Genomic DNA, 27,366 nt, shown 5'->3' on the forward strand with positions numbered 1-27,366 from the left:
TGTTAAAGTGGTAGCATTCTTTTAAACCTATTGTAATTAGTACCTTTTTTGCTGCTAAAGCAATAGTTCCCATTATACTCCTCTTTGTACCAGAAACTACACGCAGCTTGTATTCCTAGCTCTACCAAGCTGCTTGATTTCACAAGGGTCAAAGAATAAGTGGATTCTGAAAAAAATAATGTTTTAGGGGAACACTGCCTCAAATGTATTTTCTTTCAGATACTCTGCTTAGTATTATATAGTTATACAATGAATGGTCTGTTCCAAATTTGTGAACCAGCCAGACTAACTTCTCACATTTGTTAGGGAATTCAGTTATAGAAGTTTTCGTCTATCCTCAGGTTAAGTAGAAAGCGGACAGTAAAAATGTCAGAATAAAGTATAAAACAATCTCTCTTTTTCCTAAAGAGCAAGCTAAAGCAAAGGTGGAACTGGGTATAACAGAAAGGGCAAACTGTACATGTCCCCAGTTTGAAGGGTCATCAGTTACAAAATAAGCTTAGAACTATCCCTCATTCGGTACGCAGCAGAGCTGTAGGATCTCCATATGCTTGAAGATAACTGCACTAACCAATTTTAATCAAGGGTGATGTACAAGAACAGTGCAATGGCAAAGAACAGATTTCCATACTTAACTGCAGACATTTTAGACAGTTATAATAGCTCTTAATGAGAACTAATGGAAGACTTCCATCTCTTTAAACTGTTTATTCAATGAAAGATGCTTCGTAAATCCAAAACTTGACTTGTATGAAGCAGAAAGGGAAGTTTTGTGTCTGTACAGGTCTTCATCAGGCATGAGTTTATGGCTCTACATTCAGAAGCCTTGAAGGAATGACTGGTGTTTCAACATAATTTGTACAAACGTTAAAAATATATTTTTTAATATGGTACCTGATGTTGATTTCTGATATGTAAACCAAGCAAAAGAGTTTGTTTGTGCCTGTCATTTGGCACAATTCTATTATCATTTTCCATTTAATTCTTTCAAATGCTCATCTGCTGCATTTCATCTACTTTATAGATCTCCTCTCTCTCAGCTTCCTTTTCACGAACCTGTTACAAAAGATACTTTACCTGTTTTATACTTCAAAATACCTTTGTTTCAAAGAGAAGATAAAAGAGGATAAAAAAACATCAGAAGCAAGCCTTGATAATGAGGCAGGCTTTGAAGCTTTGATATAAATACAGCACAATGCTTTCTAACAGATTTTTAATTTAAACTCTCACATTAAAACAGAATAATTACTAGACCCAGTGGCAATGCAGGAAGACACATGGCTTAAGTGCATATCTACAGAATGCCTCCATGGTATTGCTTACTTCCCGGCTTCTTTTACTTTAATAACATTTCAGCTATATAATGGTTCTGGCAACTGCTGCCTGTAAAAAGCTTTTTGAAAATGTAATCGGTCTGTACAGAATTTAATTGGTCAAGCAGTACAGGTTATATGAAGAAGTACACTTTGGAAAAATTGTTGGAACTGCATTTGAGTATAGTTTACTCTTAACAAGTATTTCTCAAATGTATAAGTGAAAGAATTACCCTGAAGTTTTTAAAGATCAGGAAATTTAGTGAGGACATGCTCCCACTAGCATACCTTTAAATAAGAGCAAAATCCCTTTTGGCATCCATGTCCTCACCGGACAACGATATAGAGTTTAAATGATTTGCTGTCAGTAGTTATTAGGAAAACATCACATCTCTCTTGGTAACAAGAATTAAGAGGTCACTGAGGTCATGAGTCTTTAATACAACTCAAAAGTAATTATAAATTTACTTGGACTACTTTAGAATTAAAGCATTAATTAATTCACATGTAAGGTAATTTTTTCAGATGAATCACAATCATTTGGGTGGTAAAGTCATTTGGCCAACAAAAAGAAATGGAAAACATCACATGAGAAGAACAGGAGTGTAGTCCACAAGGAGCTTACAACATGCTGAACTGGGACCTCCACTATGGTCCATTAACCTCAGTAAACCAAATGACTGCATGTTTAAATTGACTCTAAATCAGGGAGACTTGGAAGTGCAGTCTAATTGATTAGGAATTAATAAATGATGTTTAAAGGGGTTCTTAGCTCTTTGGGAGACTGAATCCTAAGAAGCTAGATCTAATTTCAGTAAGCATGAGTACCTATCAGGTTAGTTCATCTTAATTCACTGTATTTCTGACCCAGGAAGATAAGTAGGTGAAAGTCCTAGTTAATTTTAAAATACCAATCCTACTTAATTCTTACCACTTTTTAAAACCATGAGTATATTTTGAAATAGACATTCTCAAAAATCTGTATTGCTAACATAAACAAATGAGATTTAGGCTTACAAGTGTATCAATGCCAATAAGTTTGAGTAGACAAGTGCGTAGGCGATTAAATAAATTAAGTTTATTCTGTGTTATATGAAAACAAGAAGTGTGAAGTGAGCTGTATTAAGAGTCAAAGTTAAGTATACCCACTTCATCTACAATTTTGTTACAGTTATATGTATAGTCAAAACTCTTAATTCATGTGTGCAAGTATATTTGGCAAATACTAGTATAAACCAATATTCTTTACAACTGTCTTTCCATCTGCAATTCTGGATGTAAACTAGGAAAACTGCCCGAGAATAATATGTACAAGTTGGAGGTTACAGCACCAAATAATGAGAATGACAAAGTGAAAGCACTGAAAATCTGATTGAGTGACAACACTGACAAAACTTTGGAAGAAAAAAAAGGATGGGGAAGCAAGGAGACAAGAAAAAGCAAAAGTATTCCTAATCACTTCCACTATGTATAAACTGATATAATGCTTAAAAATAACCAACATTCTGTCATCTCACACTTCCAAATACAACTTCTTAAAGCAGTTTCTAATGTGCGTTTCTGACAGCCATGAATCAAAGAGATCTGCTATTTGGCATGAAAATCTAGAAACCAAATTGTACACTGCCAGCATAAATGGACCAAAGCAGTGAGAGTTTGAAGGCAATATGTCAAATTGTCCACGCAGTACTCTAGGCTGAATATTTTGTCAAGATGTGTGTCGCATAGACAACATAGGAAAATAGTTTAAACTAATATAGCCCTTCCAGTGAAATACTTCAATGTAATTACAAATCTGTTATTCATTGCTGTGGATTACCTCGTGGTCTAGAACATCTTCAATGGACAGATTTTTCAACTTATTTTTTAACCTCCATAATAGGTCAATGCCCTACCTATCAGTTTTACTCTCCCTTCCAGATAAATGAAGCAATGACCCTATTAACTGTTTCCTTGAGCAGCTATGTGATAGCACAGTGCTCACTTTGCAGAGCATGTTACAAATACAGTAATGATACACCCTGACAAGCCGCTTGACTGCATGTTATTTAATGCTCAGAGGGCCACTAAGTGTGCAGTGAAATTTGTGCTCATAAGATAAACTAGGCAGCGTTGACAATTGTTTCATTCAGTGGGTAGAATTCTCAGAGGAGGTTACCTAAATCATCTCTCAGTGTGGGCAAAGGAGAAAAGGACAGAAGCAGGGAGGGCACATGGGATAATGCAGGGACTCAGCAGTCTTGAGTCAGACATGTTAGAACAATTCTGAAATTTAATGTATTTGAGGGAGGTATTCTATATTCTGGGGTGCCTCTAAAATTCTTGAGACACGGACAGGAAAAGTCTCAAAAAACAATTTTCACCACAGCTGTATCAAACTATTACAAGCTTAGCCTAATGAGGATCACAGACCCAGCTCATCACAGACAACACTGCAGGAATCAAAATTGGCAATATTTCTTACTCAAAATGCCATTACTGTGCTTCAGTCAGCTTTCCGGTCAATTTAGAAGAGCTGAAGCACATTCAGCACATCTCCCTTGCAAAAAAAAAAAAAAATGGAGATTATTGCTTTACAATAGTCATTTTTCCACCACATCACTACAGTCACAATTATACATACATACTCTAGGCACATATCAGTTAAATAGCTTGAGGTTGTTGGTACAGAAGGCTGAAAGGAATGAGGCTGGCCTTTAACAGCAGTTGTGAGAGCTTCGCAGTGTGGTCAGGAAGAAAAGACATTAGACACCTGGATGAAAAATACAGAGCCGTTACTTGCATCGTTTGGTTGTTTTACCTTTTCTTTTGCCATTCTGAGAAAAGATTTTTGGTTTGGGAATTTTTGGGGGTTTTTTTGATTTGTTTTGGTTTTTTTAAAGAACTATGATGATCCTGGAATAACAACAACAACAAGAACATGCCTAACTTGTCTGGGACATTTGCTATAAATGAAGCAGCAGCTGTGGAATACCCCAGGATTGGTTCCACTTGTTCTTTGATAACTGCTGTTTAGAGAAGTCAGAAGGAGCAGAAAATAGAAGAGTGAAGAACTGTTGCTCCCTAGTGCCTAAAAAAGTAATCCCTTGACAAAGAGCAGAGCATTACTGTAAAGGAAAAACAATTAGGTGATCCATGTATCTCTAGCATTTAGCTTTAAGCAACATGGTATGTTTCATGGTATTCTTAACATTTTGCTCCAAGATAATTTTCAGGAACATTGACCTGTACAAAATAAATACAGCTTCTGGCATTCAATCATGTTGCAACCATCTTGCAAATAATTCACAGATAATAAAAAGTAATAAAGATGACTGTCAGAAGCTAGATTGCAGTATCTGTGTTGTGTGTTTGCATTACAATTATTTACCAAGAAGAATGGATTAATTTTAGGTCATATTGCATTTGAATTTAGTATTTATATTATGAATAAATTGTCATGGAATTTTAATGCATGGACTGCTTTAAGTATATTTTCATTCATGTATCAAGGATACAAGTGCAGAAAATAGTACATTTATCTATTCTTGTGGCATTAAGAACATAATCTCCTTGTGACTGTAAGCTGTTTTGTTCGATTTTATTTATTATTTGGCATAGTACTTTGGTTTTGTTCATTTGGTTACACTATTTGCTGCAGAAGTTGAACCTGACATAATTTTAACTATTCTAGGCTTTCACTGCTGTTGGGGTCAATGCTCTGTTTATTGCCCAAACTATGAAAATTACAATGCATCTTGAAGTAAAATTGTGCTTTCTTTCTCAAAGCTGCGTGTTACTCTAAAATTATCCAATTTTCAACATAGTGCCTCTGTAGTGTACTTCCAAAGTCCTTTTAAGACATTAACTAATGAATCAGTTAACATTTCATCAAACTATGCATTTCGTGTATTTTTATACATTTCAAACCAGGCCTTCCTTACTTGGCCATGGTAAACAGGACAGCATCAGTCCTATTGCTATGCAGAACCATGTACCAAGACCAGACTGAAATGGACTCCTGCATTTATTCAATACTCTAAGGGTTTCACACAGACATTCTCCCTTTCTAGTGCAGAGACCTCGCTCTTCAGCTGTTAACCCTGGTGGGCCTTGCTCTGGCCTGCCCACAGGAGTCAGGTCACATTTAATGGCTCTGGCCATCTCTCAAGGAGAGAGGCAGGCAAGGGTCCAGGGATGACCCTCAAGTCACGCAAAACTGAGATTTCCTACTTAGAGAAGAGAGCTCAACTGTGAAAAGGTCAACGTGCCCAGCCTCCGAAAGAGGGTGAAGGAATGTCTCAGCCTTGCTAACACAACCCCCCGCTCCACAGAGATCTGGACTCCCAGTCAGGACAACACTGGGAATGGAGTGGCTCTTAAAAGTGTACCCCCCCAGTAGCTTTACACACCTGCAGGTGTTCACTCATGAGAACTGGAAATGATCTGCCATACATGAGTGTGATTGCACTGTGTTGGGCTTTCTCACCCATACAAGGAAGCTAAAATGCTGGGTAGTGTATTGTTTTTGACCTTGGCAGCATTTGAAATGGTCTCCTGATACTAACAGCGAGTTCTGGTCTATTGTGTCCAGCAATAATGAGCACTACCTTAAAAGAGCACATATCGATTTCACTGCCAGTTGTCAGCCCTTACTTAGTCATTTCACAGCACTACAATAAGATCAACAGTGCTATAACCATGCCACCCTGATCATTGAAATATGCACTGTGATATAATACAGTGACATACTTTGCATTTAGGCAATGGCCTAGCTAAAAAAAAAAAAGAAATCCTGATAGTGCAGAAACAATTTCTGCCAGTAAGATTGATGCAATATCAAGTAGGAAGAGAATAATTGGTTTTGCTCTGGTTTTACATGAAAAGCATTATAAGCTTAAAATGTTACCCATTCCGTTAATTCAAATTAATTCAGAAATTAAAAAGTATAATAATTTAACTATGTAAAAAATGAAAATATCAGCAATGTCATTAGAAACTTTAATTTGTACTTTATTATTTCCTGTGTAGAGCATGTATTTATCATATCTGTGCACTATGGGTGGGTTTGACTCACTGTAATAATAGACAAATTATGAAAGTGGAGTATAAACAATTGTGAACACATTAAAAATATTTATAAAAAAACCCATGAAAGAGTGGTTTTCCAACTTTGGTACTCATATTCTCCCTAATGCCATTAACCACTGCTCAATTTTTATATAGGAGCATCCAAAACTATTGATTTCTGTAAAGACAGAAAAATCAGGGTTATTTTCATGTATTTAATTTCAAGACAGTAAAATTGTCATTTTTTATATCAAACCATTAACAGCATTTCCTAAGCAATGCAGTATTGCTGTCCACAGGAAGTCTTGCCAAAAATTGAAAAGAGCTTGAAAGAACTGAATGTATTTGGTGATAAGCCCCTTGTGTCTTGGTTTTACCTTCATGATTACATTAACTCAGAAATTACACCTTTGGGTTTGATAGTCTTCAGCAGATTTGAGTTTTCACGAAGTTCTTTCATCACCTTCTGAATCCATATAAACTTTTGCATCCCACACATTAAATAGTATAGAAAACCAGAATTTTTAAATGTTGGTGAAAAAGGACTTCCTTTTGCTTGTTTAAATTTCGTTGCTTGATGTTTTAATTTGTAAATGCCACCATCCCGCAAGGAGTTTTTATAGTCTATGAAGGAGCGGACAGTTATCCTCAACTTGATCTGTTACTCATGATTTTCCAGACAAGTCCTGCATTTCCTATTGTTGTCTCATTCCCAGGTTGCTCCATATTGTTGCCCCTTTTTACACCCATTCCAGCATTACTGGGTTTTTGGTTTTTTGATAAACATGAGAATAAGATGGTATGGAAATGCACAAGTAAGATATACATGGACATGACAAACTAGTTCAGTACTGCTATCAGTATCCAACCTTTTTTTCCCCAAAAAACTATCATAAATCACATTGTCATTAAAGATTGACTTAGTTCAGTATCAGTAGATTTTTCAGACAAAAAACTGACAAGGAATTGTCAGCCAGTCCACAAGTAAAGGCCAGAAGACAACCTAATGTCTCTGAGACAGTTATTTAAAAAGAAAATCCTTTAGTCCAGGATCACTTTTTACCATATGCAAATACAAAAACTCTGTGTATTGTCACACCCTGGGTGACAGTGTGCTAACAAAAACGCATTTTCATGTGGGTGTAATGCCACAAAGAGGCAAGATAGAAGCTCTTGCAGCAAATTAGGCTATTTTTTTTGAATTCTGAACTACAGCCAAAGTGTGTTTTGTATGAATTCATTGCCATCTTAAAATGAACATCTGAAACTGAAAACAAAACAAAGGCAAAACTAGATAATTAGAAACAAAGGTGCTTATGTTACCCAAGCTCAGGGGTTTATCCTCAGTGACTCGCCTTCCCACACCCCCAACAAACAACAGTGAAAACCCAACCATCCAAGAGACCAGGTCAGAGAGCCTGGCTCTGAACTGTGACTGGCACAGAGGATGCACAAAGAGCAGCTCAGCAGTCAGGTCTGACGGAGCCATTATCACACTCAAAGTGACATCTGAGTAGTAGATTCAGAAAGGCAAGGGTGACAGCTCCCCAGGACAGGCAAGTGGACTCACTGGAATTAATCAGACACAGATCAGATCAACGGTGGTGCCTTTTGACACACGGGTCTTTTGTAGGTAGAGCGTGTAAAGACCTCTCTCAAATGCAGACCTCTCCTGTGCAAATGTTGAGAGATTAACATCTCTAGAACTGCCAAAAGCACAGTGTAGGAGAAAATGAAGAGTCATGAAGTTATCACACAGATTCATTAACCAACTGATTGGCGCTTTCCTATTGCTGCTGTCATGAAAAAGGACAGGAAGACAGATTCACATTTATCTTAAACACTTCATAGCAGAGGTTCTCAGGGAAAGTACATCATCTCATCTCTGAAAGGTGTCTAGCACTAACGTATTTTGAAGATAGCGGGTGCTAACTGTGGAATGAGCAACTTCTATTAAGTACAGACTTACTAAGAAAACTTGGCATTTGTCATGGGCTTCTTGTTATTTGTATTCTTAGTATAATTACAAATGCTAGAAGTGCAACCACTGAAGATCTAGGTATTAAGAAACAGGACCTAACACCACAGATAAGTCATTAAAAAAAAAAGGCACTTTTGTTTTAAAGTTAAAAAAAAAGTAAATGGTGGCAAAGTAATATAAGACTAGAAGAATAAGTCATACTTTATATCATCTACATACTGACAAAAGTCATAATCATTAACAAAAACTAATTGTACCAGAAATTTACACCAAGATTACAAATCACTAAGATAAAGATCAATCAGTAATGAACAGTTCCTGAGGCTAAACTCAGTATTCTAAAATATTAGAGTATTGCTACAAAGACACAGCATTTACCAGTAAATTATTTACACAGTGTTCCGGGCAACAGCCTTCACATATGATATGCCTTTGCAGAGTATGCTTCAGGAGGGAAGCATTCCTATCTTTGTCTTTTTACCTTCATAAAGCTTGACTTCTCTATACAGAATAGCCCAAAAATTTTCCCAATAGCACAAATGATGAGATTTTACAACTACCACAAAAATTAGGACATTTTTGAAATGTCAGCCACAGAGATACTACAGTTACACCGCTTTCTACTGGTAGATTTCTTCTCCGTGTTGTAGGAATTCACATAAGAACGTTATGAAAAATCGTTATTGATAAGAAGTAGGTTCCTTGCTGTGATTTGCCCCAAATAGAAAGTCACATTAAAAAAAAACAAAAACAAAACAAAACCAAATACTATCAGTAATTATACTTTTTATATGGCAAGATTATTCAGAGCCTCCAGTGAACTGCAGGGTTACATCTTACTGGATTCTGTGTGGAAGTACACACAAAGAAATGGTTCTTTTTGAGTAGCTTAAAATCTAAACAGACAGTTGACGTAAGAAGCAGGAAGAAAAGATGGAAAGAGTTTACTGTAGACAAATATACACAAAAACATATGTGAAAATACTAAAAGCATATGGAGAATGCTTACTAGAATGAACAAATGAGGAAGAGAGCTCAATGAAAAACAAAGAGAAATAAAGCTGAGAATCACTGCTCTCCTCCCTGCCACTACCAACATGCAATTCTGCTTCATTTTATCTCCAGGGTAAATGAGTCTATGTGACAGGAGCAGATGCCACAACTGCTAGCATAGCAGGAACACTTGCTGCAACAAAGGAGAGGAGTAAACAAAGGGACTCGGCAGCAAACAGTACAATAGCAGTTTCTGAAGCAGGCATTATCCCTCTTTCCCCCTCAGGGCAAGCCAAGAACCCTTGGTTTTCCCAAGAGCTGGAGAGAAACTGCTGTAGACAAACTTTGGGGCTATAGCTTGGTCTTCTCACAACCCTGAGAACATCCAAGTCCAATCCAACAATAACAGCAACACAAGTTACAATTAAGTAGCCTGATGGACAGTGTTGCTGAACAGAGTTTACTTTTCATCTGTTAGATACTTTCAGTAATAAATGATGTGCGTCAAGAGGGTCAAGGAAAGTTCTCTTTGAAAAGCCCAAGAAACACCTCGATTGTTGTCATGACATTTGTTCTTTTTCTGCATTCATCTCCATTCTGCATTGTGTCCCCATTAACAAGTTCACATACCTTAAAAAATAGAAGAAACTGCCCCTACTGAATGTATTTTTAATGTGTCTGAAAAGATTAAAAGTAATTATAAGCTATATTGACATTTGGCTGCAATTCTAGTAATCTCTTGCTTTATCTCTTTGCCTGCAGTTCTGTAGCATGACTGTTTGGCACCAGCAGCTCACAGAGTCTGGTGTGAACCCAGCACAGATGTTTTCCAGTAGTTAATCTATGACTGTGACCAATGTCTCCCAACAGGATTCTATCCTAGTACCAGTAAGACTATCCCTGAAGCTAATGTAAATTCTGTCTGGTCCAGCTTTACACCTCGGGATGCCCTGAACAATACTGCTGAACCTTGTCTTTGGACTTCATTTTTTCCCATGTCCACCATCATTGTGGCTTATAAAACTGTCACATTTTAACACAACTAAGTATACTTCATACCTGCAGCAAAAATAATTACTTCAAAAAGCACAGGTTAAGACCCATGTCTCTCTGAAGTAAGACACTTTATCCTAAATCAATTCAAGCAATACTCTGAGAGATAAATTTATATGAAAGTTTGTCAGCTGTGTGATTCGAGCTATAGATTCTTAATAGAGAAGAACTGAAACTCTTTATGTGGCACAGGCAGAGATTTTGAATGGTATGAGAAGAGGTGACAGTTATGAAGAGTCATTTCTATTCCTTCAGTCTTCTGTAATCATGCATTTTTCTGATAGTGAACGTGATAGTGAAGTACATAACTCCTAATCAATCCGTTACAGTGCTTAATTTTTCTACATGATACAGTCATTCTCTACATTATGGTATAAAAAAGTAGAATTTTCAAGCTTCAAGGAAGAATTTAAATTATTATCTTAGAATATTTCTCCCAAAACCCAAGGCTCCCCTTACTTGCTATTTCTTCAGAAGTATGCAAGCTGCCAACAGAATCAAGTCTATCTTGGCAATAAATATTTTGAGAACACACTTGGGGGGTTTAGAGGTTCTTTTTGGTTTTGTATCAGCCTTTGATTCTGCTGCAGAGATACATTATATTTATTTTTCTGAGGACAATGAACAAGGTTACTTTCCAGTAAAGGAGGAATTTTCCTATCACTGGAATTGACTGGCTTAGAAAGTATGCATAGAAAATTATTCCTGGTCTGGCTTCCATTTTTAGAACATGTGTGCAGTCAACATAAGAACAATTTTTTAAAAAGCAAAATGTAACATCATTCTGGAATAAGACTATTTCTTGTAAAAAAATTACTTCATGATCATCTTCAATCACACACTCTAAAAGAAAACATCTTTGCTCCTCACCATTACCTGCCTATTAACTGCCCGTTAACTACATACAACCAATAATTCAGCAGCAAAATCAGAGATAAACAAGTCTTGATACTGAAGGTGTAGAAAATACTCAAATTGGGGGGAATAACAAAAAAAAAAGTTTTGTACGTGGGCATGGTGTTTCTAAGAATTCCCTCCCAGCAATACTACTTTGACAATAAAACCGCAATTTAAGCCCACAATTACCAGTTGACAGTATTTGAGGAACTTCAGTTATTATCTATTCTCCGAGCTACTCCAGTACCCTCAGGCATTGTAGAATAAAAGGATAAATTTCTACTGCTATCTCCTGGATGTATGCAGGCAGGGGGATTAGTGAGAGATGCTCTCTGCCACAAGTATTCTAGAAGTGAAAGAATAAAAGAGGTTCTCCCAAGGTCACTGAGCTTACACTGATGTGGATCTCAAAATGAAACCTTGGGAGGGAAGGAGATACTAGAGTATAACACAAGAGCTAATTGAAGTCAGATTTGTTTTTTGGGGCTCACTAATCTGTCAGCACCCTTGTGCACCTTTTCTCACTCCAACAGCACAACACTCCTGTAAGAAACAGCATATCAGCTGTAGAAGGGTTCTCCTAACCTGGGAGAGTCCCCTGGCCAAGATGGCTACTTCCAACACAGAATGTCCTTAGATATGGAGCAGTCATGGAAAAACTGGAAATAGCTACAATAAGATCAAACATCTGGGGTAGTAAAACAGCCTGTGGAGACCAGGCTTCAGGCTGAAAGATCTGCAGGCTGGGTTCAAAGATAGCCTTAAACATACGAGTCTGTGATTTCAGGCTTCCTTCAATGTAGTGACAGCACTGGATACTTCTCAGGAGCAGGCTAGCATACAGTTCTAGCTATATAATATTTGGCTCTACTACAGACTTTGCAGTAAAAATTAAAATTTAGGTGGCTTTACTGTGTAACAATTCTTTACAACCTAAATGAATATGTAAACAGGGGTGATTTGCTATGTTTGTGATGGTCTTGCTTTTACTGATATTTCCCTCCCTCTTTCCCTGTTTTTCCTGGTCAACCTTTTTGTCTTCATGCTTTTTCTCTCTCCATCCTAGTTCCTCCTTTACATTTGTCACTCACAGTTTTCACTCTTTCACTTTTCTTCCCAACCAGTTCTCCCCTGCTGTACTGAATGGACTGTTCAGACAAAGCAATTCCTCCTGTTTTGTGCCCACTGATTTCACACACCAGAGAAGCGATGCTGTTTTCCAAAGTACCAATTCAGCTCAGCAAGGGGGAAGTGGCTAACACCAAGAGCAGCAAGAAATTAGTGTCAGTTCATTATGAGGGAAAAAAAACCACCAAACCACCCAACACCTACAAAACTAAAAATTTAGATCAGCAGGATGGGAGAGATGGCAATTTTATGGGAGTCTATTAATACATTAAGGCAAATTCTCAAGCAAAGAACTGTTTACGTGCCAGGAGTTCAAGCCTGTCTTTGCTCTATTTGTGATTAGCATCTGGCCGACTTGGATCTAAGCAATGGGATTTGGGAAGATCAGATTAAAAGTAGATCAGCACCCAGTATTTTAGCTGAACAAATATCCAGGAAGATATTTGCAGGATGCGTCATTACAGACAGAATAAAAAGAGAGTATGTCAGTGAGCATAAGCTGCGCTATGAATGCCAGTACAACACAGCGACTCGCTCCAGTCTGACAACACTGTTCTAGCAGTTTATGATATATGCTGATTTCTCCCATCTTCATTACAATCCAAGTAATAGAGATTGAACCACACATGAACCTAGCAGTATCTGAATTACAGAACTGTTTCCGATACTGGCCTTTCCTTTTAAATGCTTAGAAGAAGTGGGAATGATTGCTGTTGAGGCTAGCTGCCTTCAGTCACTGGCAGGCAGGTTAGATTTTCTCCTTTAAGAAAAGGGGATTTCTCCAGCTGAAAGGATGAGTAGGGGTTTTTTTTCCACCATTAAAATCAGCTCCAGAATATCACGCTTCTGAAAGCCAGACACATTTATTTCCATCTTAAATATATTTATATCATCCTTTAACATACTGCTCATCTTTAGTCCAACCAGATAAATTTATCAAAACACAACAAAGTCTCTCAGTCTCTCCTCTTCTGAAAGACTTCCCATTCTCCCAAACATCCTCATTACCTTTCTTTCCACCTGTTCCAGTTTGAATTCACCTTAATTAAGAGCAGGCAAAGAGAACTATTAAAAATATCTTAGATTGTGGTTTCTGCAGGATCTAGTGCAGGTATTTATTATTTCCTTTGCTAATGCAAATATCTCGTCCAGCACAGCCTAAGATTGCATTTGCCCTTTGCATTGATGTGTTGCATTGGTGGCTTTCAGTCATCCTGTGACTTTCCCTTCCCCTGTCATTTCCAATTAACAAGCTCCTAGCTTATGATAGAAATGTATTGTTTTTGTGCATGATCTTGCACTTTGTCCTATTGAATTTCATTCAGCTACTAATACTGTAGTCCTCAAGGTCATTTTATTCTTCCTGTATGGTATTCTAAACTCCCCATGTGACAGGGCCCACAAACCTCATGGGTGTCAGAAAAATTGCTTTTGCTAATTTTGTTTTTCAGAATTACTGAAATTTTTAAACAAGATATATACCAGGAGCAATTCTCGAGAGACCTATGTGTAGCCCAACTACAGTCTTCTTGGTGTAATCTCAGTTTGTCTCCAGCAGATTACAGTAATGGATATCATTACTGCGATGACTTTAAAGTACTTGAAGCAATAGTCAAGAACACGTTGGTCTTTCTCTCTGAAAAACTACCGGAATTTTCACAGACATCTGGGCGTTTTACTTACCCAAGGTATCAGGTGCTTTATATAGCTTTCATATTTCTGATGATCTCCATACACAGTATCATCTAAACCGAAGTAGTCCTACTTAAAACTTTACAGCAGCGCAACTACAAGCTGCAGAGCAGACGTGACGTAGCCACACACAGTGGGTAGCTTGAACTCTTGCTTGGAAATGTAGTGAGGTATGATCTCACTGCAACACATTTACTGGATACAGAGCAGATTCTTCATTTTTCATGAAGAAGTTACCCAATGAAAACTGTACACCTCTAAAGACAAGTCTAACGTTTATCAATTTACAGCACTTGAAACCTCCTCTTAACTAAGTTTAGAGAAAAATGCATGGTTACCATAGCTCCAGGACACTAGCAAACTGAAATATAAATTTGAGTTATAACCAAACCAGTGCTAACTCCGTGAAAATGAAGCGAAGTCTTGGCCTATCCCTGATGTTGAATCTTTCTGTGTAATAAAAATTATTTTTTAGGGTTTTTTCCTCTTGCTTTTTGAGTTTTCCAGCTCAAAGGCTTGAATGATGACCTATCTTGAGACTAACTGTTTTCACAGTATTTTACAGGGCAGTTTAGAAATTTTTAGAAAATGATGCAATTGATACACATGAAGACTTCAGAAACATTAGCCACACAACCAGCAAAGAATGAAGAGTGGAGAAGGGTCCTTTTACTCTTTAACTGGGAGACCAAAACATGGAAACTACTTGTCACTTTTACCCTTGGGTTTATTTAAGCAGCCATAAAACAATGTTTAGAAATTCAAAAGTCCATTTCTATCCTGCAGGAAAACGTTAGTGAAACAGTCATTCTGCTGTTACACAGTACAAAAGTAATAAATGCGGAAACAATTATTACTAGTGTACTGCATAGCAAAAAACCAGCACCCCGTTAGAATAATTTCTTCTTGTCCCTTCTGCCTCTCAGCATCCTTCTTCCTCTAGAAACAGACGTGGAGGACACACAACCTTTTACCATGTATTTAGGTGTTCCCTTTGATACACATTCTGACCACATGTCATTTTGCGAAGGTAGAGGATACATCTACACTGATCTTCCCCTGTAAACTGCAGTGTAGATTCACCCAGTGAACACACTTGCCAAGATGCAGGGTGTACACCGTGCAGACCTATACGCTAATTCTTAACACTTTTTTTCCTAAAATGTTACAGAACATTTAAGAATCTCAGTTCCTCAACACATGGCATTCACTGGATACTATTCTCGTATACTGTGCTGCTGCTTAAAATGTAAATGTACCTTCAAAACATTTCAAAGTAATTACACAAACTTCAGGAACTTAGGTAAAAGTGTAATTAACCGATAGCAAAGTGGGAGAATTTGAGCTCTTCCAAGAGCCTCCAGGAGGATTCACCTGCGTCTAGTAGCAAAGCTCTTCTAGTGTCACAACAAATCCAAACACGCTAGTTCCAAAGACTGTAATGTGAACACAGATTCTGAAAATCTAAATAGACTTAAAGGCAAGCACAGACTTTTTTATAATTTTTAAATTTTTCCTCTAATTTTGTTACATTCTTCAAACACATAATTGGAAGAATTGCCTTCAAACGATTTTCTGAGATCTAAAAAAACCTCATTTTTATTCCTCTGCATAATTCTATATATTTAGTTTTTTGATAATTAAATATTACAGCTCCCTGAAAAATTGTCTAATACAATTTCAGAGAGGAAAGACACACATGAAGAAAGACTATCCAGACTTACTGCCGAAAGAGGAACAAACTCTCAGAGTGTATGTCCTATTGTAAATCTCTTCAAAATTGCCAAAAGTCATGGCAGTAAAAAACATTTAATGTCTTGGGCTATTCAAGCTAGTTCCTGTCGGCTCATTCTATACAACACTTGTTTTTAAGCATGTACTTAATGAAGAAAAAAAAGAAGGAAAAAGAAAAAAAAAAATCAAACTCAGGCATAAACAACAGGGACTTGGTATTCTTTACTCAGTAACCACCAAAAAGAGTAATTTGCAACTAACACATCTATCATTGCCCATGCCCTAAAAGATAGTTTGGTCTTTCTCTCCTGAGGGCATCCTGGCACCTGCTTTTTTCTTATTTTTTTAGTTTTAAGGGTGTAGTTCATCAAATGTCGATACAAACTGAGACATCTTTACAAAATCCACATTGGCAAGAAAAGCACTGACAAGTAATCACTTGCGTTAGGCACAAAAGAAAACTTTGTGGGATGCACCACTGTACACTAAGTCTGGAAGTACAAAAACTACAGGTAAAAAAGAAAATATTCCATACATTTGTTATTTCAGACATCTATTGACTTTGCTGTGACCCTTTTAATGATAAATTAAAAGTGAAATTCTGAAGGTAACTACTGATAATTTCTTTGATATATTTTTTAGTTAGGGACTCTCGAGGAATGAAGTCTACAAACCAAAAACCTGGAATAAGCTCAGAATTTCAGAGGTACTTCTACCAATGTCTCTCAAACTCATTCTTTGGCCGGGTTTGTAACCAGAGTGCCAAATTTCCATACATGCTAACATTGCCTGGAAGCAAATTGCTGCGTGGAGCAGCATTGTTGATAAACAGTTAAAGACAGGAGAGGACACTGGCTTATTTGCAAAATGACATAGGAATTCTCCTGTGGTATTACCATTGCTGCAGATACCCAAATCCCTTTTGCATGGATTGAGAAATTTCAGCATCATACTAAATTGATACAGCAGTGATGCAGCCACTAATGAGAAGTAGACACTGAGGGAACAGAGTGTCAGAGACTTCAGTGGTGTTGGCTTAAATACAGGTAAAGAATTCCATCCTTTCCATAATATCTGTATCCTTTCATAAGGCAACAAATTACTGCCTAAGGTGACCATACTGCAAACCCAACTGATCTCCAAGCCATCACACTCTCCCAAACCAGCAATTTGCCACCAAAAGCAGCTTCTGCAAGTAAGCTGACAATAACTGCATTTGATCTACATCACCCACTGTACATTCCTGTGTATTACGAGAAATTATGCTACTCAGGGACATAGCATTCAAAGAAAATGTCATTCTCACGTTGCTGTTATTTATTGCTTACTTCCCACCTTGCTCTGGTCTCTGTACAGTACCTGGAAAAAATGTCAGTCCCTTCTTTAAGTCTACAAATTATAAACACAAAGTGTATTTCAAGGGCTATTTGCAGGGAAAAGTACAAGTATTTTTTTAAGTGTCCCAAGAGCATCTAGAAATTGTTCTGTGTCTTATCAATCAAGACAAATACTAGAGCTGCCAGGATGCCCTGGGAGGCTGGCATTACACCCCATGCCAGAAAAGAAGCAACACTGGCACGCTGTGCCTCCAAGGCAGTTGAACTTTGGTTTCTGTTGCAATAAAATCACACTGAACTGCTTGGGTTTCGTGTTAGTGCAACATGTAATTCCTCTGTCATTCTGCCTGAATTAAGTTCACTTACGAAAAATGTTGATCCTAGATAATAATTCAATATTCATATACCAAAGAACAAATAATTTTAAATATTTGAGTACTTAAAGGTCACAATTCATTTGAAGTCAGGTTCTGATATCTTTACCTATATATGCTGAGTAGTGTCTATTCTCTCTGATTTCCAGAAGGTCTACAGATAAAGTATTAATAAAGCCAAATTAGTGTTGTCCTATGCAAACTGTTTTTCTCTTTTAGTATCTTACACTAGCAGTCTTTTTTCCTGGCAGGAGAAAACAGAAACCTGTCATTCATTTCTGCAGACTTAAAGATCTCATTTTGTTATGCAGTGGTTTGATGTTAAATCTGGCAGGTGTTTCATAGGTAAATGTAAATAAAGGTACCAGCTGCTTCGGAACACTGGGGTATGCCTCGTATCCAACAAAACGCTAACGTTAATAGCTTGATGGATATATTTTATACTAGGAAAACCTATTTCATTTAAATGGCTGTCATTGTAAGAAAGAACATCACAAAATAGCTTATTGTAAGAACAACTTTTTTACCTTTACTGCTTCTCTTTAATGATTGTAATCTTCTCCGGGAGATTTGCACCAGTCTGATCGACACTGAAGCGAGGAACAAGCACAGAGGAAAATACACCCAACAGCATGGCCACTTCACAAAAACAATTTCTTTCTCAGAATTTCAGTTGCTTACTTTTGCTTCTTTACTGACTTCAAATTGCTGTACATCTCACTAGGTAGGGTGATGAACAGAATGATCCTCCTTCTCTCCACCTGCCGTACTTTCAACGATAAGTTGGTTTATCCAAAGAGGTACTTCAGAACGGTGTTTATTGTACCAAACTAATGCACTATAATATAATAAAAATTGCTCTCCCATCTCTCCACCTCCCTTGCAGCTCTTCAATAAGGAAGCTTAATAGTGACAAATTTTACCAGCCCTGGAAAAAGCCATCAACCTTGACACTGCCCAGTTGCTTAAAATAAATATAAAAATAAGAGCTTGTGAACTGTACAAAGGGTGATTAATGTTTTCCTAAAACACATACTAAAAGCTAACAAGTTTTCTGTTTTCAGGGGTTTTTTTAAGCCCCATATGGTACAAGTACTTGTGTGATATTTCCTTTTTATTTGGAAAGATAGTATCATTTTCTGTACTAGGTAAGATTCAGACTAAAGACTCACATAAATCAGTGTCTGGGGTTTTTTATTCTAAATTACTCAGATTACATATTTAACTTTTGAGTTGTTTTTTTTTTCCCTGCCAACTTTGTATGTGGGGCTTATTAGATACTGACTTAAATGCATCTCCATTTTATTGTAGCATGACAGATTTTGAGATGGTTCTAATCAGCCTTAGTAGAGCTGCCCACCTCAATTCCTTTAATGAAAAGTCAACACATGCATACTTGCACCCTAAACTGTCAACAATTTCTGAATCAAGCAAACAAAGCCCACAGAGATAAAACCGCTGTCATACTTTAAAATAAATAATATTTATCTAACTTGTTTCTTTCTCTTTTATTCTGGCCCCTGAAAAGTAAAACAATGAAATAGAATTACACCATTAGATAAACCTGGAACTTTAAATAAACTTATTAAAACAGCAGCTCTTCAGCTTCCAGCTTGTTTTCTGGGTCTCTCACTATCCAGTTTTGCTTTCAATTTTGAACTCTGAATGACACTGAGGATAATGAGAAGGCTAAAACATCCCAATATTCTTTTTCGCAGCTCTGCCTATCCTAAGAATTACCTACATCAGAAGAAGCTCCTTGTGCTAAACACTGCTACCAGGACTGATTGAATCAGATGAGGGATGAGTTTCTATCCAAAGATATAATTTTATTTAGAGAAAAAAAAAAGATGTAATTTTTAAAAATTATTATTTAAATAATAACATTACATAAGGCGTCTTTAAAAAAGCAGCAATAAAGTTTCAGGGAAAACAAAAAACAAACAAACAAAAAAACCCCAAAACAACAAAATCCTCACATTTTGTCTAAAGTACAGCCTTATAGGTATTACAAATCCAGCTCCAACACCACAGCCTTTCCACATAGCATCAAAAGGCACTAACAGGGACGAAATTATTTAATGAGTCCCTAGCTGCTAAAGAGTGCAGGACAGATAGAGAAATTATATCACATGAAACATGCAGTCAGAGCAAATACCCACCTCAGAATTTGCTGTTGCTGTTACTTCAGTTAACAGTCAGTTTGTTAGAACGTTAATGGTCCAGCAGCCAACAAACCAACGGTTAAGTGCGAAGTAATGACTGGTTTCTTGGGGACTACTGCCTAAATAAATCTCAAAAGTTGTGTGCTGTTAAGTGACTTACTATTTTCTTAAAGTTGGCAGTGAAGTCCAGTGGTAGTCATGTTGGTTAATGTTAGTCAACCTTGCCATTAATCCTGATCTCCTGAGTTCAACCATTAATTCTAATCCCTTGCGTACATAGAAAGCAAAGTGCAGAAGTCCCTGATTGTCTTCAAGTGTTCATGTGGAAAAGCATTACCAAATATCTTGACAGTGGAAAAAGGAAAATCTAGTCTCATACTCTTGTTCATGCTCACAGTAGAAAGAATACATGCCTCAGTGTGGACATGTCTGTTCAGTATAATTATGCAGCCCTTGCCCCTCAAAAGCATACTGTGAGGTTGTTTGGAAATCCTCATGTACAGATTTGCAGAGTCATCATACATTACTAGGAGTGTGTGTTTAGTGTTTTGCTTCCAAAAAACTAGGAGCTTATTAAAATTAACTAAAGCTAGATCAAAAGATAATGGCCACTCTGGGGACCCATAGTAATACAGAATTATATCAACACAATTTCATACATTGCATTTTGATAGTCCTTATAGTAACAACATACTCTCCACTCAGGCTAATTTCTTGATCCAGTAAAGTGTCAAAAAGCACCAAAAAGCATCAATTACTTGTACTTCTACAGAAGGACCTTTTATTTCATATGTTAACAGCTAAGACCCTCGCAACAAATCTGAGGCTTCCTCATCTTATTTGCAATGGCACTAGGAGTCCCAGTACTCCACTGCATGGATGCTGAAAGGAGTATTGCTGAGCAGGTATGGGGAACTAATAGAGAGGTAGGGAGCCTTGGTCAAAGCCATCGACATAAGGGGGTACCCACACACTACAACGTGACAAACAGGGATGTCAGCTAGTAATTCCTCTGGTAGTCAGATTAGTCTATTTTTCCATTTAAAAAAACTCAGCATAACCAATTGCACCATTTCTGCTGAGAAATCTAAGATTTATGGGACAGTAAATCTGATCTGTACTTTTAGATATGTAGACATCATATATTTGCTAGCAGTGTCTCTTGAGCTCCTGAGGGGTCTCGTTAAAGGTAACGCGATTCTCCAATGGGACAGAGCCACTCCACAAACCCCACACTAAGCTATCTGCAGTTAAGGTAGTCTTTTCCAGTGTAGTGAAGAAGCATAAATGGATTTCTGCTACCTGTTTTAATAAATGAAAAATTATTTTTAGTCATGAAGAAAACTGTTTGTTCAGCAGGCTTTTAGTAGGGTGAGCAACAGGTAAACATACCAAGAAAAATTATTGAAGTCAAATTTATAAGATACAAGGTGGAGTCACAAAAAAGCAAATCTGTATAAAGCACCACTAGTGTGAATGAGGATAATCTGGAAAACCTCAAATCTGCAATATGTTTCCAAATAGGCAGCTGCCAACACCTGTATTTACATATGAGTAAACTGAAGCATAGAAAGGCAGCGACCTGCAAGCAATACTAAGCTAAGAAACATATATATCCCCATGCACAGTTCTCCGATGATTCCTTTCTTAGAGACTTACTGTGACAATGAATTAATAAAATAATAAACCCTGAAGTGAAATCCAAAATTTAAGGCCTGAGTCGATTCATAATTTTTGAGAATGTTTGAGGATTTACATATTCCTAGGGTGAGCATTTGAACTGAAGGTTTAAAAAAAAAAAAACCCAACCCCACAACAAAAAAAACAACCACCAAAAGACAAAATACAAAAAGAAGAAACCCACCAGCCAGCTATACTTTGTCTTAAACTTCTCTTAAACCTGAATTTTATGAATTTCTAATGAAATGCATTGAAGTGTTCAACTTACTACATTTACTACCCCCTTTTTCTCTTTAAGATAATTCACTTCAGTTTTACATCAAATGTATACCTGTTAAAAAAACAGAAGGGCATGGGTATCATTTTCTTCATCACGTATTTCATATACTAAGAGAAATAAAAGGAGTCAAGACATCACTTTTCCATTCCAGTTTTCTTCCTATCTTAGCTGCTAATTGAATTGGTACTTTCCAAGCGTGAATTCTCTGAAGCGTCGAATTTCTCAGAACAGATGAAACAGAGGGTAAAACTCTTCTCACCTGCTGCCTGGTCATTTAACCACCCTGGTCACTAACTAGATCTCGCCTCTATCTCTTTTTTACCTCCTTAGGTTTTAATACTATCAGATATAATTCTGATTTTCTAGGAACTGTTTTTTTCATTATGGTCATGAGAAAAAAGAGTGTGGATTTAGACATCCTCAATAGTTTTTCCTACTAGATAAGAGTCACAAGATACCTTTAAACAATATACATGGTGCTATTTCTGCATAGAGCAATTACAGACAAGAAGAGGTTGTGTGGGTACATTCAAAAGAGCTCTACTATTATCTATTTTTTTATTACAACAGTTGTGCCTAAGCTCTGACTGTTATGAACACTATTTTCTTGCAAGCAACTGAATCATTAGACATGGTATACTTGCTCACACCACTACTTACACTTTATAAATACATATATATTTTTACCCTTAAGAATTCACTGTCACTAGTCTGATTTACAGAAGAGCATGTTAAAGCTTGCAAAAGTTTGCCTCGGACTCCCTTACTGCTCAGAAGACAGGAGCTTAAATTGATCAATGAAACTTTGAGTCTCACAGATATCATGGTGACCCTTGCAGGATTGACTCCTAAGCTCTGAACTTTTTTCTTTGTTGCATGAAAATGCTGTTCTTGCTTTTAATAAACTTATTAAGTCATACTACTGTCACAGTACAAAAAGGTTGAACAGATGTCACCTAACTAATCATGTGAATGAACACAAAGTACTAGGAAGAAAACACTGCAGACACAACAGGATCACAAAGCTCAATTACAGACTTCTCCTCATCCTCACTTTCCCCGCCGTCCTTCTGCAGTATTAAGGCAGATAAAATGAGTGTGTGTGACCCAGGGCTCCATCCCACCTCAGCTCTCAAACATTGCAAGAGATGCCTGCATTCCCCCAGGCTCTCAGTAGGCAATACTGTAAAGCAAATATTGTAACCAGCTCACTACAATTATCACACTAATTATTTATTAGCAGGAATATTAATCTGCCACCTAAGACATGGCTGTCTCAGGAAAGTTTAGAAAAGTCTTGATAAAATATGCATAAGTGACTATGAAAATATAGTAGATAACTGCTAAAATAACTTTGAATACTCTGAAGCATATCTGCTTACTTTCCAGCACAAAAAGAATTTATGGTAATAAGTTTTGGAAAGTAATACAGCCGTGTTGCTAAAAATGCAGAGCAGCTGCTTCAGTTATTATAAAATGGCTAATTTTTACTCATTTGTGACATGGTTTCGTAGACAAGTAACAGCTGCAGTTTCACCCAGCTGCATCCTGATGCTAAATGCACACCTCTAAGCAGTCAGACAAAAGTACAGATTGCTTTGCTTTACAGCACTAAGTATCAGTGTCTTTCCAAGAAACACCCTGAAGGTCATTGGCAATTAAAGCTCCCCAAGGTCTCTTCCGCTCAGGGAATGGTGACTAGCAGACACAAGGTCTCCAGAAGTCAGCCACCATATAGTAACATAGCAAGTAGTAACTGAGCTGCATGAATTAAAGAGGATGTTGAAAGGGCTTCCTACCTGGTACAAGTTGCTACTCCCCCTCACAGCCTGGAACCCTAGATGCTGGCTCTTCTCCTTAATTGCTGAGGTAACACGAATTTCTCTAGTAAGAAGTGGGGAAAAAAAAAAAAAAAAGAAAAAAAGAAAGGTCCTATTGGCTGCTGCCTCCTCCTTAAAAAGGTTACTTCAAATGCCTCTCTCGCTCCCTATTTATTTTCTCTCCCTCCCAGAAGAGCAGTTTAGAGGGAGAGTAACGGAGTGTTTATCCTGGCTCTGAGGATGCACGCTTGTGCGATAACTGCCTGCTCCCTGCAGTATAGCCGGCATGATGTGATGTGCATACTAAAGCAGTTTGCATTAGGCAAGGCTTAGCAGAGCCAGCTTCCCAGTCTCCACCTTCTATATCACAGAACAAGCTTGCTTCTTGAAAAACAGTGGGGCTGTAATGACAAGATGATAGGGCTCTGGTTATAGTATAAATGCATTTTCTTTGAAGATAGTATTTAAGGATAAGGTTATATTTATATATCACCTCACCTGTGAAAATACAGAAGCAGCTATAAGTGAAAACACAATACAGTCATACAAATGTGGAAGAATTCCTTACTGTTTGCTGTCATATGACAAATGATTCTAAAAGCAAAAACTAATGAGACATCTCCAGTTAGGAAACATTTATCTGCTGCCATCTATCAAACAAGCAAAGGCGTAAATAAATAAATAAAGCCCTGAAGAACACAGAGGCTTAAACGTCTACAGGCTCAAAGATAAATGCATGATATTTATACACTGTAGTCACAACTGAACAGTGGCTACACTACGAACAAGAATTAGCTCTAAAGTACTACATTTATCATAAATCTGAATAAATATTAGAGTAGGGCTCAAGCTTTAAAGCCCTGATTTGGATTTTGAACACTCCGCAGCTCAGGAGTGCCTGAATCTGGGGATTTGGCTTTGGCCTATCTGTCTGTATTAGCTACTCATGCACACACTTACGGAAGTACACAAAATAAATAAGACTATACATGATTATGTGAAAAATCCCATTGCTTGCCCAGGTGTCAGAATACAGTAGGGAGTGCTGGTATGTGAGCTGCTTATACTTTTTTGTTGTTTTTAAAATGAGTGATTCAGTTCTTAGTTACAAAGCATATTTAAAAATTGCTCATTTTTTGACTACAAGGGAGGAGAGCTCAGGACAGATCAAAGGTTTGGGCCCAATTTTTCCCTTATGAATAGTGTAGTAGCTGAATGATTATATGGGTTTGCAGTGCTGATTATTTATATAAATTAACTTTATTATTCAGCATATTCAGAACATGCTTCTTTCCTGCATTTTGTTTTTGTTTTCTTGGGTTTGCTCCTGTCCTGTGGAGTAAAGGAAAGGTTCAGTCAGCATAATCCCAGTTAATGAGAATAGACGTAAAAACATTGAACACCTTGCATGAATCACTATAACAAACACCATATAGAATTATGTCTAAAATGTCTTTAAAGAATATACTGATAGATATATTTCTAATATATCTGTACATTCTGCTTTTTTTTAAATGCAAGCAATGACTGTATGGTCAAATGTCTGGCTTTCTGCTCTGGTAGACCAGGGGGACATTGGATGATATCTCCATCTTCTCTTGTGGGAAATTTAACTCCTGTTTATAACACCTGTACTGGCCATCAGTTGCTAATTTCCCCCACCATAGTAAATGGTGACCTGTTCAAACAAGGAAGAATGGCCTATGGGGTAAGATGCCAAGTAAAGATTCTGAAATCCGATTGGAGTTCCTGACTTCTCTGAGGAAAACTATAAGTCAACTATTACATTTATCCTCCACTATGGTCCCTCAATTGTGAAATATGAACAAATACTTAGCCCAGGAGTCTTACGAGAACAGAAGATGATGTTCATTCGTGATCCTAAGATGTTTAGGTACAATAGTGGTGAAAAGCATATGGAAAAGCAGCAAGATAGGAAGAATTTCTATGCAATCATAGGACACTAGAAAAAATACAAATTAGAATCCTTAACAGCAAGAACAAACTTATACTAGGATAGAAAGAAAAAAAAAAATCTGCACTCCACATGTCTCAGCATGAGGATACAACCTTCTCCATGCTTTAAAACAGTGCATGCAACTGCAATTTCACAGCACTAATTTGAAAGTACACACCAGATCTGTTTAGTAGCTGTTATGATATGGGGTAAGCATGTTTCCCTCTTAGACATACCAATGAGACGTTATTTCCAAAGTCCACACAAAGCCAGGCTATTATATGTCTTGCTAAACTATCTGGGCTCCTTCTCCTTTTTGGATGATGCCAAGCATTTTTAAGAGCACACAGTTGGAAGGAGCATCAGGAGCTGCCAGGGACACTGATACCCCAGGCCTGACTGCCTTAGTGATTAGGAACCTTGCCTGAGCTCTCAGTATATTCAGAGTAATTTTATAGCCACATATAGCTCATATTCAGCTATTCTTGAACTAATTTTTCTCCCTCCATGCTGTTCATCTCTGTGGCATATTTATGAAGGGATCTCAGCTTTAGATGGCTGATTTAAGGGAGCCTACCTTAATTTTTTTCTTATGAGGAGGGCTCTGAAATCCTGACACACCGGGCAGCCCTTCTCTTTTCCAAGTTCAGTATCAGGTGGGTTTTTTGTTTGGTTGGTTTTGGTTTTATATTGAGCATGAGTGACCAGGGCTGTGCATGGTGTTCCAGCAGACAGCTGAAAACCCCTTTGTACCATTACAATATTAGCATACTTTTCTCTCTATTGGAAATAATTTGCAGTGGTTTAAAAAACTGCATTTGCCTTTTTATGGCTCTATCACTCAGGCAACCATAGTCATCTTATTATCAACTTGTATACCTAAAACCTTCCCACTGGATGAGTTCTCACCTTGCAGAAGTTAGTGTTAGGGTTTCTCATATGCATGGATCTGCTTTTCATACTAGTAAACTTTACTTACTTTTATTCTCACAGTTTTTATGGGTCTCTATTTTGTGTACTATATTCTAATACTCCTTTGTACTGACAATGCCTCTTATCTTAATGTGCAGCAGACTTCATCAGCACATCTATACAAGGATCATTCTTGAAAATATATCTTTAGTCGGTCCAAAGACTGATTCTTGATGAATTCCACTAGTAAATTTCTTCCACTCTATTACTTCCATATATTATGCAAATATTCTTCAAGCCTGGAAAAAAGTATCTGGATGTCGTTTAGATTCAGAAAAGCCTACTGCAAAATATCTCTGTTCAATAGTCTGCTCCACAGTGTCGTATAGAATAATGACTAACTTTATACCTGGGCATCCACATAATGAATTCCCCTTTCATTTGAATGTCTTGACTTAAAATTCTCATAAAAATTCTTGAAACTTCTTATTAAAACAAAACAACAAAGAACCCCACACATTAATTAGTGCTACTACTTGAGGATAGACTACAGGCCTGGTTTATAATTCTGTATTAAAAATCTGAAGGATTTAGTTAATAGCAAGCATGTATCAGACATTATGCACAAAAGTGTACACACATAAGTAGGTGCACAATAATACATCTGTATTATTCACAACAGCAAGTACTGAAGCCTTACAACCTTACAAAATAAAAGATGACAAAAGAAAAAAAAGTATTATTGGATTGTTTCTTCCCTTTGGCTATGTGTAGCTGTGGTATCTCTTAAAAGAAGATGTTTTTAGCACGCTATCAGTTATGAAGCATGAGATCTCTATTCCAAGAATAGTTCAAATTGATCCAAATATTGTCACCATGGCTATTAAGTCAGAAACTGGTGAAATTAATTGCAATGGTTGACCATTCCTTTATGCATTTTTGTTAAAGACCTAGCATATCACTTTGAAGGTATCCATTAAGATATCTGTAGCAGATATATA

This window comes from Strix aluco, chromosome 10, assembly GCF_031877795.1.
Source record: "Strix aluco isolate bStrAlu1 chromosome 10, bStrAlu1.hap1, whole genome shotgun sequence".
Lineage (NCBI taxonomy): Eukaryota > Metazoa > Chordata > Aves > Strigiformes > Strigidae > Strix > Strix aluco.